This window comes from Chlorocebus sabaeus, chromosome 16, assembly GCF_047675955.1.
Source record: "Chlorocebus sabaeus isolate Y175 chromosome 16, mChlSab1.0.hap1, whole genome shotgun sequence".
Classification (NCBI taxonomy): Eukaryota; Metazoa; Chordata; class Mammalia; order Primates; family Cercopithecidae; genus Chlorocebus; species Chlorocebus sabaeus.
Window position 1 is genome coordinate 12,884,950 of NC_132919.1, and position 18,196 is coordinate 12,903,145.

The following is an 18,196-nucleotide window of genomic DNA, read 5'->3' on the forward strand; positions in this document are numbered from 1 at the left end:
TCGCATTTGGGAAATGCCAGTGCAGGATCCCGTGCTCCCTGGAGGTATCCCTGGAGGTGAGCCCAGGTGTGTCAAGGTGTCCCGTGCAGAGACAGTAATAACCCGGGGTGTCAGGAGCTGTCCAGGGAGGAGGGTGAAGATGGTGCGGCTGGCTTCTGTGGAGATGCTGTGGTGCAGTCAGGGGTTCACGGACTTTGGGGTGCTGAACCTGACCCGGAACAGCCAGGTAACCTTGGGCAAATGTCTTAGCCACTCTGCACCTTGCCCTCCAGAATTGCCATGAGGATGAAAGGAGGTAGCAGAGGTAAGGAATAGGCATCTCTCCATCCTTCTCCTTTCCCCCATCCTCTCCCTCTCTTTCCAGCCCCCTCTCTCCCTCCACCTCATTCCCTCCCTCTCTCCTCTCTCCGTCTTCCTTCCTTCCTTCCCCCTCTTCTTTCTCCCTCATTCTTCCTCTTTCTTCTCTCTCTTCCCCTCCCTTTCTCTCCTTCTTGTTCTTTCTTTCCTTCTCTCTCTCCCTCCCTTGCTCCCTCTCTTCCCTCTCTCTCTCCTTCCCATTCTCTTCCTCCCTTCCTCTTTTCCTTTCTCTTTCTCTTCCTCTCCTCTCCTTCCCGTTATCTTCCTCCCTTCCTCTTTTCCTTTCTCTTTCTCTCCCTCTCCTTTCTTTCTTCCTTACTCTCCCTCCCCTTTTCTGTCTCCCCATCCCTTTCTCCCATTTTCTCCTTCTCTCTCTTTCTCTTTCTCTCTCTCTCTCTTCCTTCCTTCCTTCCTTCCTTCCTTCCTTCCTTCCTTCCTTTCTTTTTTTTGACATGGTCTCGCTCTGTCACCCAGGTTGGAGTGCAGTGGCGACATCTCGACTCACTACAACCTCCTCCTCCCAAGTTCAAGCGATCCTCCCACCTCAGCCTCCCAAGTAGCTGGGACTACAGGCTTGTGCCACCACGCCCAGCTGATTTTTGTATTTTTAGTAGAGCCAGGCTGGTTTCAAACTCCTTGGCTCAAGTGATCTGCCAACCTCAGCTTCCCAAAATGCTGGGATTACAGGTGTGATCCACCATGCCCGGCCCCTTTCTCTCTTTCCCCCGCTTTCTCTTTCCCTTGCTCCCTCGTGTCCCTTTTTTCTTTCTCCCTCTCCTTCTCTTTCTCCCTCTTTTCTTCTCTCTCTCTCTCCCCCTCCCTCTCTCAATCTCTCTCAGTTTCCCCAGGTTCAGAATGCTTTCCCATTTCTTTTTCTGGCAGTTAATACACTAAGTTGTCATCATTTACTTGTTAAATGTCTTTCTAGACTGTGGCTTCAATAGGGGCAAAGGACAAGGCGTTTGTATCTCATTCTAAGGGAACAAGAAGCCCCCAGAGGGTGTATGAGCAGACAATGGAATGATTTGGTTTTCATTTTCAGAGGCTGGCTCTTGCCGCTGTGTGGAGAGGAGGCAGGGAGGACACGGGCACAGTGGGCCTGTAGGGGCCGGCTTGTAACCTGGACGGAGGTGGGAATGGCAGAGATGAAGAGAAGTGCACAGATCAGGACCTGGTTTTACACGGAACCCTCAGAGCCTGCTGATGGATGACGGGAGTAGTCAGGGGGAAACAGTATTCAGGAATCAAGGAGAGCTCCAAGGTTTTGACCTGGCCAAGTGGGCTGATGAAGTTGCCTTTTGTGGGGATAGTAAAAGACAGATGGGGAGCAGATTTTGGGTAAAAAGCAAGCGTTCTGTCTTCCACGTGTCATACGTGGATTGCCAATTGTAGGTAGACCCAGCACGTGCTCTGTTCTACCCCTGACCCTGGAGTTCTAGGAGAACTTAGGATTCGGGACATAAAATTGTGGTTCATTGACATTCGGATGTTGTATAAAGCCATAGGGCTAGCTGAGATCCCCTAGGGAGAGTCACTATCTCGTATAGTGAAGAAGACATGTCCCAGGCCCAGCCTGGAGACTGTGACATTCTCAATATTGAAACTTAATCAGAAGAGTTGTAGCCAGGAAAAGGAGGCCAAGGAGGAGCTGCCAGTGAGTCATTGGAAAACCAGTAGCACGTGGAGTCTCAACAAGAAGAAATGAAAGCATTTAAGTAGAGTGAAAATTTTGGCAAATGCTGCTAAGACGTCAGATTTCATATGAACACAGGTGGGCAAAGCACCCCCACTCTGCATGCTTAGCTACCGGTCATGGCACCGTTCCTTCCCCACACCCATCCCCACTTCACACAGCACCTCAGCATCCTTCTCAACACAGTGTTATTTCTTCTTATTTTATTTTTTTTGAGATGGAGTCTCGCTCTGTTGCCCAGACTGGAGTCTGGTGGCATGATCTTGGCTCACTGCCCCCTCCACCTTCCAGGTTCAAGCCATTCTCCTGCCTCAGCCTCCCAAGCAGCTGGGACAGCAGGCAGCCCCCACCATGCCTGACTAATTTTTGTAGTTTTAGTAGAGATAGGGTTTCGCCATGTTGGCCAGGCTGGTCTTGAATTCCTGACCTCAGGTGATCTGCCCGCCTTGGGCTCCCAAAGTGTTGGGATTACAGACGTGATCCACTGCACCCAGCCCATTTATTTATTTCTAATTTTTGCCATAGATGGAACAAATCAACACAGTGTTTCTGGAAACCACTACTCATGGACTGAAGATGGCATGTAAATGAAATCCATTTGCCATTCTTTGTGTAATCTCATCTCCCAGCTATCTAGATGAAGACATTGCATCCTAAAGAGATAGTTACCTTGGCAATACTTCACCACTACACATCCAGTATTCACCTTTCAGTCTAGCAGTGTAGTGATAGGGCCATGAGGAAAGACGTATTTGTGTGGATTCTATGACATTTTTGTGGAGTCCTTCTGCTGTTAGTCAGGGTTCTCCAGAGAAACAGATAGGATGTGAAGATGAAACGATAGATACATAGACTAAATAGATGATAGATTTACGTATCATCTATCTAGATAGAGGTAAATAAATGATAGATTTAAATATACCTAGAAACATAGATGATAGATAAATATACAGATAAATATAAATCTTTCATTATTTATTTATTTGTTTGTTTGTTATTTTTTGAGACGGAGCCTTGCTTTGTTGCCCAGGCTGGAGTGCAGCGGCGCGATCTTGGCTCACTGCAACCTCCGCCTCCTGGGTTCCAGCGATTCTCCTGCCTCAGCCTCCCGAGTAGCTGGGATTCCAGGCGTGTACCACTACGCCCGGCTAATTTTTGTATTTTTAGGGGTTTCACCATGCTGGCCAGGCTGGTCTCAAACTCCTGATCTCAGGTGATCCACCCGCTTCAGCTCCTCAAAGTGCTGGGATTACAGGCATGAGCCACTGTGCCCAGCCAGATACATAGAAATCTTTTAATAAATATTTTAAGGAATTGGTTACAGAGATTGTAGAGATAGACAAGTTCAAAATCTGCAGGGTAGGCCAGCAGGCTGGAGACTCAGTGAAGAGTTGCTATTCAAGGCTGAGGATAGCCTGCTGTCAACATTCCTTTTACCTTTGGGAAGGTCAGTCTTTTCTTGAAAGCCTTCAGCTGATTGGATGAGGCCCACCCACACTGCAGTGAGTCCTCTGCTTTACCCAATGTCCACTGATCTAAATGTTAATGTCACCTAACAGATCTCTCACAGAAACATCTAGAGTAATGTTTAACCAAATATCTGGCTACCACGACCTCGCCAAGTTGACAGAATGAACCATCACACTATTGGTTGACGTTGGTTACTTCTAAGAAACTGAGTTAAAACTGGTCTCGTTTGATGTCGCAAGGAGGGGTAGGGGTAGAAAGAGCAAGCGTGGTGGATGCTGGCTGTCCCTTGATGAGGAAGCGTACCTCCGCCCGCCACGGTGAACTTGGCTTTGGTGATTTTAAAAGCACTGGAAAACTGAGTGCCCTCATAAAAGCAGTAACAGTTGCAAATTACTGAGCACTTACTGTGTACTCGGCATCCTGCTAGGTGCTTTTCATGGCTTATCTTGTTTGGAATTACTGTGGTCCCATCTGGCAGACACAGTGCACAGCTTTGCCCTGCCTGGGGTCAGCTACCTCTTCAGGCCTCTAACCCAGGAAGTTGGCTGGATACAAGGCCCATGTCTCTGGGACCCGCCGATCTCTCTGATCCCTGCTCCACAAATCGGGAGGTGTTTTTCAAGAGAGATAATGAGCAGGAGTTTCTCTTCTCCTTCCTTAGCTTTCACTCCAACTTTCTGTCCTCTTCATTTCCTCAGGGGCTTAGGCTTTTGAAACCAAATCCTGGAAGACTTCTTTGTTCTCAGCTCTCTCTTTTGCCTAGTCCCTCCCGAGAGTGGGCCTAGCTGTTTGGTGAGGGAAGGGCACAGGAGGACTTTTCTGGGAAGAAAAAGTTGGTTAATAGTTTTTAAGACATTACCCCACCTCGTTGGTGACAATCGATCATGTCAGCATATCTCCTTTCCTGGCCATATATTTTACTTTCTTTTCCCTTCCGTCCCTGCTTCCCTGCGCCTCCATAATGTCATAAAGGAGGAGAGATGAGCTTAAAGCTTTGAATATACCTGACCATTACTGACTCAAGACAATGCTACAGGCTCCTGTTTTATAAGAGAAAAAGAATTCATGGAAGCTTTTCTGGAATGCGGCTTTATGTTCATATTCTACCCACCCCTGTCTCTCTCCTCATAACTAAAGGGAGCTGGTAGCAACCACCCTGCTTTGCAGCTCAGCTGGTAGAATGCCTGGAGAGCAGCCAGTGGCCTGGGTTCAATCTCCTGATAAGTCATCAATTTCTTTCTCACCCAAAACATCTGGTTTGGGATCCTGAGTTATGAGCTAATATTAAATATAAAAGTTTATAGCATCACATATATAATGCTGTTGATTAGAAACATCAAGAAAAGTAATTGACTGGAAGGGACTTGGTGTGGCCAGCTGCTTGAACATCTGGATGGGATCCAAGGGGCCTGAATTGAATTCCCAATTCATCCATTCGTTCTTGGCCAGCAGTATCTGGTTTGGAATCTTTAGAGATTTGACTCTCCTCCTTGGCTATGGCTTTTTCTCAATGCTTTATATATAAGCATGTGAATGTGTGTTTCAGTTAACTGAAAAAAGCTAAAATAAAGTCATTGTAGTTTTTATCTTCTCTTGCATCTGTTCATTAGACATTTATGGTTTTTATGATTTCCCGAGCCTCAGCATGTTACCAACAGTGAACACCAGGGGGCAGTGTACACTCATGTTTTTCCTCCATGGGCTAAGATTTCTGAAAAGCCGTCCCAATCCACCTCTCCATCTGGTTTGCAGTTGAGTTGCCCAAGAGCGGGAAGGGTTCCTACCAGCATGGGGCTTTGTTCTCAGAAAGCTTCTCTGAGATACATTACTTAGATACATCCGTAAAATCCCTCAGTCAACTGCACCCCTGTGACCTATAGCCTGAAGTTAACCAAGCCTTTTCATGACAGCCTATGTTCTGTTTGCTGAATAGCTGCCTCTCCTTCCTTTCTCTTTTTCTGTTGGGTTTGGTTCCTGCCAGAACAACACGGATTTGCCCATCTCCCCTGACACATTCCCGTCCAAGGTTTAAGCAGAGCAGTCATTTCCTTACTGGAATCCCTTCCCAAACAGCTTCTTCCCAAGCTATCAGGCAGAAAGTATTTTGCATCTCCTGTGCCAACTCAGGCTGAGGTAGCTGCTTGGAGTATTGTTTTGAGAAGGTCTCAGGGTCCAGGCTCAAGAGCAAGAATGCTGTGCTCGATTGGTAATGTCTTCCTCCCTTCCCTTCCCTTCCCTCTTTCCTTCCTTCTGTTCCTCCCCCACTCCTTTCCTCCCTTCCCCCCTCCACTCCTTCCTCCTTCCTTTCTTTTTTCCTTTCTTGCTTGTTGAATTCCTTTGAAGAGCGAGGTACTGGGCTAAACATTTCAATAGTGGACAAGATCGTCTTGGTTTCTGCCCTCACAGAATTTACAAACCAATAAGAGAGACAGTGAAAAAACTGGGCACGTGGTAAGCCCTGTGCTAGGGAAGCAATCCTGTGCTGTGGGGCACGTGGAAGAGGTACCTCACCCAGCCTTGGGCATGAAAGATGAAACAAGGATGCATACCATAAAACCAAGGAGGGAAGGGGCAAAGAGACAAGAGTCAAGGGGGAAATGTTAGAGCAGAAAAATGCAGGCAGCTCTCGCTTTTCACTTTGCTGCTCTGAGTCAATCTTTGACTACAAACCACCCATATCCCTCACCTGCGGATGTCTTAGGTGGCTTTGGGCTATTGGAGTGGCAAAGTTTACCGCCTGCAGGGACCAGGAAGGTGATATGGGTGATCCAGAGGATCAGAGCAAGCCAAGTCTCTGTGCTTCATCTGAGGGGGGTGGTGCTCCGTCTTGGGCCAGGCAATGGTGGCTCTGTAAAATGCAGGCTCAGACGGTATCAGATCTCGGGACTGTTTTGCAATGGAGGCTGAAAACTAGATTTTATGTGAAATTTCCTGAAAATATTTACTAACACTTTATGGGCCAAAAAGCTTAGGCATGAAGGCAAATTTGGGCCCTTTAATGGCGCCTTTGCGTCAGTGTCCGCCACCTAGTGGTGGATGTGAGTTGCTTCACTCTGTTTTTCTGTAACAGCAGCCGGAACCAACTTCCTTCCTTGCTCCCTTCTTAAATTTGGCTTTTGATTTACAAAAAAAATTGTTATGAAACGTTTAGAGTGCCACCCTGATGGCGGTTTTTAGCCTTTCTCTTCCGGAAATCAGTGAAATTGAAGTTGGGGGCGGATGGGGGTGATGTTGAGACGGTTGTTCGGGACTTGGTTGGGGGATGATGACAGCCACAGGCTTGAACACCTGCTTTGCTGGTGTGAACTTGCAGGCTGATTCCAACCGATTGAATGAAATATGATTAACATCTTGACCTGTCTGGAGTCCAGATCCAGAGACTTCGAGTGCTCCTTGCAACTTTAAGGATATATGATTCCATCGTGAGAGTAGGCCTTCTCAGCCAGGGTCTCCAGAGCCTTAGGGATTTTTTTCTGAATGGGCTTCATGGTGGTCTTTGAGCCCCCTCGAAATTGTGTGCAAAAGTGTTTGCTTGTGCATTTTTCTTGGAGAGAGCTGCTAGCCTGAGTCAGATTCTCAAAGGGCCTATAACTCAGGAAGGGGAAAGGCAAGGCTGAAAAATGGGTTTCTCAAACTGAGTGAGTACCCCAATGCTTGATAAATGCAGACTGTGGCTGGGTGCGGTGGCTCATGCCTGTAATCCCAGCACTTTGGGAGGCCAGCGTGGGTGGATCACAAAGTCAGGAGTTCAAGACCAGCCTGGCCAACGTGGTGAAACTTTGTCTCTACTAAAAATACAAAAATTAGCTGGGCATGGTAGTGGGTGCCTGTAATCCCAGCTACTCGGGAGGCTGAGACAGGAGAATCACTTGAACCTGGGAGGCGGAGGTTGCAGTGAGCTGAGATTGCGCCACTGCACTCCAGTCTGGGTGACAGAGGGAGACTCCATTTTAAAAAAACATGCAGATTACTGGGTCCCACCCCAACGTTTCTGATTCAATAGGAATGTGTAGGACCCCAGAAATTGCCTTTCTAGCAAGTTCCCAGGTGATCAGACCACAGGGTGCGGACTCCTGATGGAAAGCAACAGCACTTAGAGAACAAGTCTCATGCGTTCTGCCCTGATGCTGGAACTCATGGTTGGGAGTCTTGCTTTCAAGTACAAAGCAAAAAAAAATAATAATAATAAAAAAAAAAGCACTGTGTTTTATTTCTTGATGCCGCCTAACTCCTGATCCCATCCTTTGCTTTGTCAAAAAACACTTTAAAGATTCTGGGCAACAACTCTTCCTTTTGGTTCTTTGACTTAATGATTTGCTGCTTAGAAGCCAGAAGACAGTGAGCTGGCTTCTGGAGAATGGGAGGCTGAGGAGTGTGATGGCGCCATAACAGGGATAGGCAGTATCTAAGGGCAATATAATCGTATACACATTAAGAATATATCATATATCCTTAAAGTTGCGAGGAGCACTCAAGGTCTCTGGATCTGGACTCCAGAAAGGTCAAGGTGTTAATCGTATTTCATTCAGTAGATTGGAATCAGCCTGCAAGCAGCAGAGATGCGTACTGCCTGTCTCCTTCCACACCACTGCCACTGCATTAGAATTTGTTCAGAGGGGTATCTTCGTGGTGGTGGCATGAATTGGTTCTGAGGGACATATCCCATGTCCCCTTAGTACCCTTGCATGATGCACCTAAAGTTTGTCAAAGGAAAGACTAAGACCCCTTTCAACTCTAGGAATTTCTGAAATCTGTGAAAAAGACACATCAGAATCTTTAAATTCTATTTCCAGGTAATCTTTGTCCACCTGCCATGTCTGCTTTCCTGGGGAAAGCTCATAGCCTTCTGCTGAGAAAATCACCTTGACATAGAGAAAATCATCATCCAAAAGGAATTCAGCCCTCATTGCATGTTAGATGCCTTCCTTGCCAAGGGCACTAAATGTGCCAACAGATGTCAATGTGCTCCAGGAGGTCTCATTTGCATAGTGTGAGGCTCCAAGAATAATGGGGATCCAGGCCTCCCATCCTTCTCTCCATGGAAGCTGGGAAGGTTCCAAGCTTCTAGCACAGCACTCGAGGTTGTCAGAGCTTTGTGGGAACCTGAGTAGGGTATTTGGCCTGCAGAGTCTGGGCCTGTGGAAATCCTCCATCACCTGACTTCCTATCTCTACCTTCTCTGTTTCGAACTGTCCCTGTCTCTCTGTCTGCAAAATTAAAAGGTGGATGTTTACCTCTTGAGATTGTTGTTTGAGGAAGTGGAATAGCATGCACGAAAGGGCTTTGGGATCTCTGTGAAGTGGGCTCTGCAAAGTAGGAGAGGGTAGGTTGAATTTTCCAGATGGCAGAAATAATAGTCCTCCAAGAGGTTAGGACTCTCTAGGACTTTAGTGGTGGCCAGATGTACCTAATGATGTGTCTGGTGGGATCCCTTTGCAGCCAGGAGCTGAGTCAGTGGGTAAAGGGTAAAGTACTCAGGGATGGGATAAGCAAGGTGCCTCCTTAACTTAGGGAAAATGAAATTTCACGAGGGAAAATCACTTTAATCTTTGTAACTGTTCTGCCCTCCAGTGGGTGCTGCATACTGAGAGTGCTTGGCAGTGGGGAGTGTATTAGTCCGTTTTCACGCTGCTGATAAAGACAGACATACCGGAGACTGGGAAGAAAAATAGGTTTAATTGGAATTACAGTTCCACATGACTGGGGAGGCCTCAGAATCATGGCGGGAGGCAAAAGGCATGTCTTACATGGTGGCAGCAGGAGAAAATGAGGAGATGCAAAGGTGGAAATCCCTGATAAAATAATCAGATCTCGTGAGACTTATCCACTACCACAATAACAGCATGGGGGAATCCGTCCCCATGCTTCAAATGATCTCTCGCTGGGTTGCTTCCACAACACTTGGGAATTATGGAAGTACAATTCAAGATGAGATTTGGGTGGGCACACAGCCAAAACACATCAGGGAGATAGGGAAGGGCTGCTTTGATCCCTGTTCTTTTTGGAAATAGAAAGGGGGATGTCTTAGCACTTTGGGAGAGAACATGTGGACCAGGAAGATTCTGGTTTCATAGAATAGCAGGGAGGATGCCACTGCAGGACATTCAGGTTCACCTCCCTGTACTTTTCTGGGTGTCCCAGCATTAGGTGAAGGAGAGAGGCAGAGTCATGTGGGGAAAGAGCCCTGGATGGGAGTCAAATCCTTCAGCTCTTGTCTCTGTTAGGGCAGAACCTAGATATGATTTGGGACAAGTCTATTCATCTCTCTGAGACCCTGTTTCTGAAACAGGCCCAATTTCCTTATAGAACTAATATTTTTGACTTTTTTTTTGAATAAACAGAGAAATTGACCCTCCTGTTGTTGAAATGTGAAATTTCCATTTGTCTCATTTTAGTTCCTCCTCAAGAAACCAACCATCAAGCAAGGGACTAAAACTCATCAAATCACTGCATCCAGATAATGAGATGCCAGGCCCCTCGTCCATTCTGATTGCTTCCTTATTCCTCCCTAGTTCCTGTTTTCCCATCTTCCCTGCCATTTTAGTTTCCCTCCAATTTTAGTTTGTTGCAGAGACAGATTTGAGGCTGATCTCCCATTCTCCTTGGCTGTTGCAGGTGATTAAAGTCTTCTCCAGTTGGCAATACTTGTCTCAGTAATTGGATTTCTGTGCAATGAGCAATGGGACCTAGACAGAAACCCTGGCATTTTGGTAACATTTGCAGATCCATAAAGTGAGGGCATTGGATCTGATTCCTTAATAAAAATGGAAATCTAGCATTCTTGCCTTTCTCTTTAATAGGGAGGATGAGAGAATTTAGAAGTCGAAAATAGTTGTTTTTTTTTTTAAGCACTTGCTTTCAAGTTTATTGAGGTATCATTCCCATACATGAATGTATCCATTTTAAGTGCAGTGGATGAGTTCTGTCAGAGCCATATGCCTGAGTAAGCACTACCACCATCAGGAGATAGAAGGTTTCCTCCCCCTGGGATGATTCTCTGTGCCCCTTCCCAGGCAGTCCCCTGTCATCCCCTCCTGGTCCCAGGTGACCTCTGCCACTTCTGACTTAAACATAACTTTTCTGCATGCTCACTGTATTAGTGCTCCATTGCTGCCAGGGAAAACTGCCACACAGTTAGCTCAACACAAACATATTCACTTACAGTTCTGGATGTCAAAAGACTAAAGTGGGTTGGCAGGGCTACCTTCCTTCCAAAAACTTTGAGAATCTGTTTCCTTGACTTTTCCACCTTGTAGATGCTGCCAGCATTCCCTGACTTATGGCCCTGCATCCCTTCAATTTGCTTCCATCACCTCTCCCTCTCTGACTCTGAACTCTCCTGCCTCCCTCTTCTAAGGACCCCTATGATTAGAGTGGGCCCATTTGGATAATCCAGGATTATCTCCTCATAGCAAGATCCTTAAGTCAACCACATCTGCAGAATTCCTTTTGCCATGTACTCATAGGTTCTGGGGATTAGGATGTGGACACCTGTAGAAGAAAGGGAAGGGATTGTTGAGCCCACCACAATTACACAGCCCAGGAAAAACATCCAAGCTGACAGCCAACCTTTCCAGATCAGACTTCCCATCAGGGGGCCACATTTATCTTCTCAGCCACATCTGCTTTTCTGCTTCAACTTCACAACACAAGGAGGTTTTCTTCCTGTTCAAATGAAAATAGGACCAGCTAATATGTGCTTCATCTCATATGTGCTAGACACTTTTCTGAGCACTTTTTATACCCTTAACTCACTTAATCCTTACAGCAATTATATGAAGTAAATGTCATTTTTATTCCTGTTTTGTCACTGAGAAAACTGAAACACCAGAAGCCTAAGGAGCTTTCCCAGGTCATGTAGCAAATATGTTGGAGCAGGGATTCAGCTGAAGGAGGCTAATGCTGCCTTCCTCCTGTGAGTGCACATATCAGACGGCCTCTCTCCATGTTTCCTTAGCCATACACTTGGGACCAGACAGTTTCCTCATTGCTTGTGAAAAGAATCAGAACAGACCCAAATGTACCACTTAGGCCTATTGATCATCTTGAGTCAAAGGCAGTTGAGAGACAGCAGGTGCTGACCTTCTTACCTAAAAACAGGACATAAATTTTGCATGAAGAATGCCCTTAATGTACTAAGAAGCGAACATTCTCATCACCGGAGATGAAGAGCTGATGGCAAAATGAATCTGTACGAAGAAATATACTAAAATAACCCTTGCTTTTTATTAGTTACCCCCATATATTTCCTAGTCACTTTCCCCGTTTAGTGCCCCTAGCCCAAACCCTTTTTCCTTTGTCTTGACAGTTCTCCACAGTTTATTGTTAAAATGGTATATAAGCTCTCATGCCTAATGATTTCTTTGGATCCTCTTTTTTTTTTTTTTTTTTTTTTTTGTATGTGAAGGTCTCTATGTACACATAAAGATATTAATATCAGGCTGGGTGTAGTGACTCACACCTGTACTTACAGCACTTTGGAAGGCCAAGGTGGGCAGATCACCTGAGGTCAGGATTTCGAGACCAGCCTGGCCAACATGGCAAAACCGCATATCTACTAAAAATGCAAAAAAAAATTAACCAGGCATGGTGGCATATATCTGTAGTTCCAGCTACTTGAGAGGTTGAGGGAGAAGAATTGCTTGAACCCAGGAGGTGGAAGTTGCAGTGAGCCGAGATCACTCCACTGCACTCCATCCTGAGCAAGAAGGCAAGAGTCTGTCTCAGAAAAACACACACATACACACATAAAATATTAATATCAAATAAAACGTGTATGCTTTTCCCCTGATAATCTGTGTTTTATCAACTTAATTCTCAGGTCCAACCACAGAACCTAAAAGGGTAGAAGAAAAGTTTTTCCTTCCCTATAGTTCTCACGCACTTTATTTCCTCTCTATTTCGTCTCTGTCTCTACCTTGATTATTTTTATTATTTTTGTTTTGTTTGGTTTGGTTGGAGTTTTGCTCTGTTGCCCAGGCTGGAGTGCAGTAGAATGATCTCGACTCACTGTGACCTCTACCTCCCAGGTTCAAGCGATACTTCTGCTCCAGCCTCCGAGTAGCTGGGATTACAGGTGTGCGCCACCACACCCAGCTAGTTTTTGTAGTTTTAGTAGAGACAGGGTTTCGCTATGTTGGCCAGGCTGGTCTCTAACTCCTGACCTCAGGTGATCCACCTGCCTTGGCCTCCCGAAGTGCTAGGATTATAAGCATGAGCCACCGTGCCCAGCCTACTCTGACTATTTTTAAAAGCCACATTCAAATCTCCACTTTTTCATAAACGCTTCCTAGGTCACTACTGGCTTCTTGATGAAACTACAGGCTCTTCCTCCACCCCCACTTCACCCTGAGGAGTAGGACAATTGTGCATATGAAGGGTGAAAAGCTTGGATGGATGAGACTGGAGAGGTTGGGAGAGAACTTGTAAGACCATCTACTCCCTTTCAGGTGTCATGTGGCATTGGTTTGAAATCTTTTCAGAATGAAAAGAACAACTTACGGGCTTCAGCAGAAAAGAATAGCTACTAGCTCAATGAAGTGTGAGGGCCAGAGGCAGACTTGGTAGGGAATCTTCAGTTATGACAATACCTAGGCACTTGCTATAGTTTGGAAGTTGGACCCTCCTAACCTTATGTTGAAATTTGATCTCCATTGTTGGAGGTGAGGCCTGGTAAGAGGTGTTTGGGTCATGGGGGCAGGTCCCTCATGAATGGCTTGGTGCCATCTGGTGGTAATGAGTGAGTTGTTGCTCAACTGGTTCCTTCAAGAGCTGGTTGATAAAAAGAGACTGGCACCTCACCCTTCTCTCAGTTCCTCTCTCACCATGTGATTTCTGCACACACTGGCTCCCCTCCACCTTTCAGCATAAATGGAAGCAGCCTGAGGCCCTCACCAGCAGCAAATACTGGTGCCATTCTTCTTGTACAGCTTGCAGAACCATGAGCCAAATAAACCTCTTTGTTTTAAAATTACTCAGCCTCAGATATTCCTTTATAGCAACACAAATGTTCAAAAGATATCACCAGGAATTTGTCTGAGTTCCACGCTCCTCTTTGTTGGTCTAATTCTCAGATGGACTTTACCCAGGAGGGAGCAGATGGATATTGGAAGCTCCAGGCAGATGGTCTATTATCTTAGAATCCCTGCCAGAAAGGGAATGCCTTGTTCACAAAGGTTCCAATAAAAGTCTTGGGGATGAGGCTCATTAGCTTTGGTTAGTTTGGATCGTATGCCCAACTCTGAACCAATCGCAGAAGTAGGGGGACTTCTTATTTGCCAATGCAGTTTCCTTGCCCACCTACGGAATGAAGGGAAAGGGCCAGTCCATCCTTATAGACTGATGGTGAGAAAGAAATGGCCTCCTGAAGCAAAATAGGGACGACATTATCACCAGAAAAAAATCGTCTCTGGCCATCCAAAAATGACAGATGGCTCTTCTTACAGTCTTTTGAATCTGGTAATTTTAGAGGTCTGCTGTCCTCTTTCTGGATTGGCCTTGGAAATATCTCTTTTGTCAGAAGACTAGGTCTACCCCTGCCTATCAGACTGTTTCTCCTCTTAATGTTGTTTTAAGTTCTGTGTACTTACAACAAAGGAGTCACACAGTCACATAGGCTTAATCAAACCTTGACAAAAGTTGTCTTTATAGCTCATACACGTTCCAGGCCAATAACCGGAAAGCCAGTTAACCAGAATATAGGGTTGTGTTAGATCTTGGCGGGCTGTACCAGATGCCCTTTTCAAGGCTCATGCACCCATTTCCTAGCCCCTAGGAATATCGTTCATAGGTATGAGGGCTCACAGTCATGGTCATCACTGAGAATTGTCCATGGCTACAGGGAATTGCTTTACCCCAGGTCACATGCCATCTCCAGGTTCAGCCCAAAGTCAATAACTGGCTACAACGAGATTAAAAGTTCAGCCATCTTACCTCCACTGGAGGCATCTCTGAAGAGTTACTCCAACTGCAGAACTCCCTGTTGTACTGACTGAGGCCTCAGTTGCAGCTACATTGTGGGTCAGTTTTCCCCTCTGCCAGTTCCTGCCTTTCCTCTCTCCTTACTGGTGTCTTTTCCACATGAACTTTCTATATACAACTCATTCCAGAATCTGTTTCCAGGGAACCCAATAAGACATCTGGCCTCCTCTCTTTATGGTCAGTGCACTTACAGCCCTACAAGAAATAAGTAAGTTTCACCTTTTAAAGTCTCTAATTTGGGGAATAGGTTTTCTGTTGTCCTGGTCTAACCTCTGTCTTAGGTAGGCTCTGGGTGCCTGGGCTTTAGGGCATCTTCCTGGGACAGTTTCACCAGAAACAACACACAGATGCAGGCATGCAACTGAATCGGCTGATTTCATATTAGTTGGATGAATATCTGGCTGAATTTTCAAGTGATAAATGCAGAATAGACTCAGATGGAAATGAAGTGATTATACTTAGTGGGAGAGAGAAAAGCAGATTTGTTGTTCTGAGAGCTATTGTCTCATGGGTGTATGCTCATCACTCAAGGCTCAGTTCAATGTTACCTCTTATAAGAAGCTTTTCCTGCTTGTTAAAGTCACTTGTCTGGCCTTTCTTTTTATGTTTTACATGTTTTTGTGAAGTCCTTGCACATAGACACAAATCGTTACAGTACTGTATAATGTCTCCTCCAGAAAGGTGTTTTCCAAACTTCTTTTAAGAAAACACATGGAACATGAGATTTATTATAGGAATTAGATCCTACACATTGTAGGAGGAGCTAGGGAATGAAGATCCAGAAAGAGGAGCTGAGGGATTGGAGAAATGTCATCCACCAGCCCTCCTGAAGCACCAGCGTAGTGCTGTTGTGTTAAGCTTACCCTAAAGCTGTTTTCTTGCATATATTTTACATTCAGTCTCCAAGTTGCTCCTTACATAGTGAACTGGAACCTAAGTGGATGTATAAACAGGTTGTGTCCTATTCTTGTGCCAATCATGGAATTTTGGCCAATCACAAGCAGCCAACTGTTCAAACCCTGTTCAAATAAGGCAGAGGCTAAGCTGTAACTGATTTAGCTGCCGCTGTACCTCACTTCCATTTTCTGTACATTGTTTTCCTTTTTCTGTCCATAAATCCTCTCCGACCACAGAGCAGCGCTGAGTCTCTCTGAAACTTTTCTGGTTGGAAGAGGAAAGCGTTGCCCAATTTGCGAATCGTACTTTGCCCAGTTAAACTCTGTCCATTTAATTTGTCTAAAGTTTTTTTTTTTTAAACAGTGAACAAGTCAGACTTTACAGGGCAATCTGGGAGGCAGGCATGTCTAGCTGCTAGATTTTCAAATGTTTTTACCACAACCCACAGTAAGAAACATCTTTTATATCAGGAAGGAAGACACACAAACACATATATGAACAATTGAGAACAAAACTTCCACAAAATAACACTAATTCCTACCTTGTCCAACTGAGGTGTTATCATAAAAAATGTTTTCTCTTTGTTATTGGTTCTTGACACAGAACTCCTAAAACCCTTGGAATTTCCTGAACGATAGGAATGTCTTTTGTATGCTAACAAGGTGACTCTTGGGGTGGAAGTATAAGATAGCTTTAGAATAGGGGCTAGTGGTACAATTAAAGAGTTGGACTTTTCAGCTGCAATCCCCAGCCTCCAAGAGAGCAAAGAAGGGCTAGAGATTGAGATCAATCACCAATGAACAGTGATTTAATCAATTATGCCCACATAATGAAACCTCTCTATAAAACACAGAACTGCAAGGGTTAGGGGAGTTCTCTTGTTGGTGAACACATCTATGTATGGGGAGGGTGACGCTCTACAGAGACAGAGGCTTCTGAGCCCTGGGTCCTTCCTGACCTGACCTTCTGTACTTCATCTGGCTCTTCATTAACTTCCCTGATAATAAGCTGGAATAGTAAGTATAGCATTTTCCTGAGTTCTGTGACTCATTCTAGCAAATAATCAAGATCCTGGTGGGCTGAGGGAGGTCACCAAATGCCGATGGGACTTCAGCTCCAGCCACTGTCCAGACTTTTGACACCATTATGAGAAGGAATTCAAGGACAAGTTGGAAAATAGTGAAAGAATGGAGATTTATTGCAAAGCAAAAAGGACACATTCAAGAAATGAGTGTGTAGGCGTACCCAAGAAAGTTACATGCAAGTGACTTTGGGGTTGTTACTTTTATGGGTTTCTTTAATAGGAGGTGGAATATTCGTGAAAGTTCCTGGAAAAAGGAGATTTCTTGGAACTGTGGTGCCCCCCAGTTTTACACCAAATATGGGTGTTCTAGGAACTGTCATGGTGCTAGTGGATGTGTGTTGAGTATGTTAATGAGCATATAATAAGATCCTAGGAGAAACTAGTTCAAAGCCAGTGCCATGTTGGGTCCAGCCTGCTTGGTCCACATCCTATGTTTCAGGGTCTTATCAGTGCAAGTAGCCTGGAGACCCCATTTGTTGTTGGCGTCTGAAGTAGGGGGTAGTCTCGGGGGGCTGAGCCTTTAACCTGTGGGGCCAGTGCTGACTCCAGGTCGTTAGTGTCGGAATCGAATTGAGTGGTTGGACATCAAATTGGTTTGGAGACTTTAAGAATTAATTGTTGCTGTTGAGGTAAAAGTGAGAAAACACTGACAGTTCCTATTCTTTTTTTTTTTTTTTTGTTCTATTATATTTATATTTTTTACAATGCTGTTTGTGACTAATTTTATAACTCTTTATTGGCCACACTGTAAAAAACACTCTGTAACACACTGGAAGCTTCTTAAGCACAGGAACATTGCAATTTGCCTTAGCATCTCCGTGCCTAACACAATATCCAAGACAGAGATGTCATGTATTACAATTTCATCAAATACATGTGTGAATGAATGAATGAAGTTGTCTGACTTTTGGTATGATTCATACTGGTTCGGGATTCACTTTTATGAATTTACCCAGTGTATTAGTGCGTTCTCACCCTGCTATAAAGAAACACATGAGACTGAGTAGTTTATAAAGAAAAGAGGTTTAATTGGCTTATGGTTCTGCAGGCTGTACACAAAGTATGGTGCCAGTATCTGCTTCCGGTGAGGTCTCAGGAGGCTTCCCATTGTGGTGGAAGGCAAAGGGGAGCCTACATGTCACATGGTGAAAGACGGAGCAAGAGAGAGAGGAGTGAGAGGGGGAGAAGGAGAAAAAAGAGAGAGAAGGAGGGGAGGGGCCACACACTTTTAAATAACCAGATCTTGTGTGAACTAACTGAGTGAGAACTCACTTATCACCAAAGGGATGGTGCCAAGCCATTCATGAGGTATCTATCCCTATGACCCAATCACCTCCCACCAGGCTCCACCTCCATCACTGAGAGTCGTATTTCAACATGAGATTTGGAGGAGACCAACATCCCAATCATATCACTCAGGGACATTCAGACTTACTTAGTGTGAATTTGTTCCTCAAATTCAAGCCTCACCTATTGGAAAGTTAATGTATTAGTTCACCAAGAGAACCATTTTGGGTGGGGTAACTGGTCTTGGTCAGCAGGGGAAGTTTGCTTACTAAGTACAGAATTTGTCAAAGGGCATTGGTTGTTCTAGGCATTATTTCCTTCAAGGTGGGGTCACTAGAATTGCCCTTTCTAGATGCTTCTCTCAGGACCTGTCTGCTAAGGGCAGCTCCACCCCTCGTTTCTGAGAACTTCGTAATAATAGATGCCTT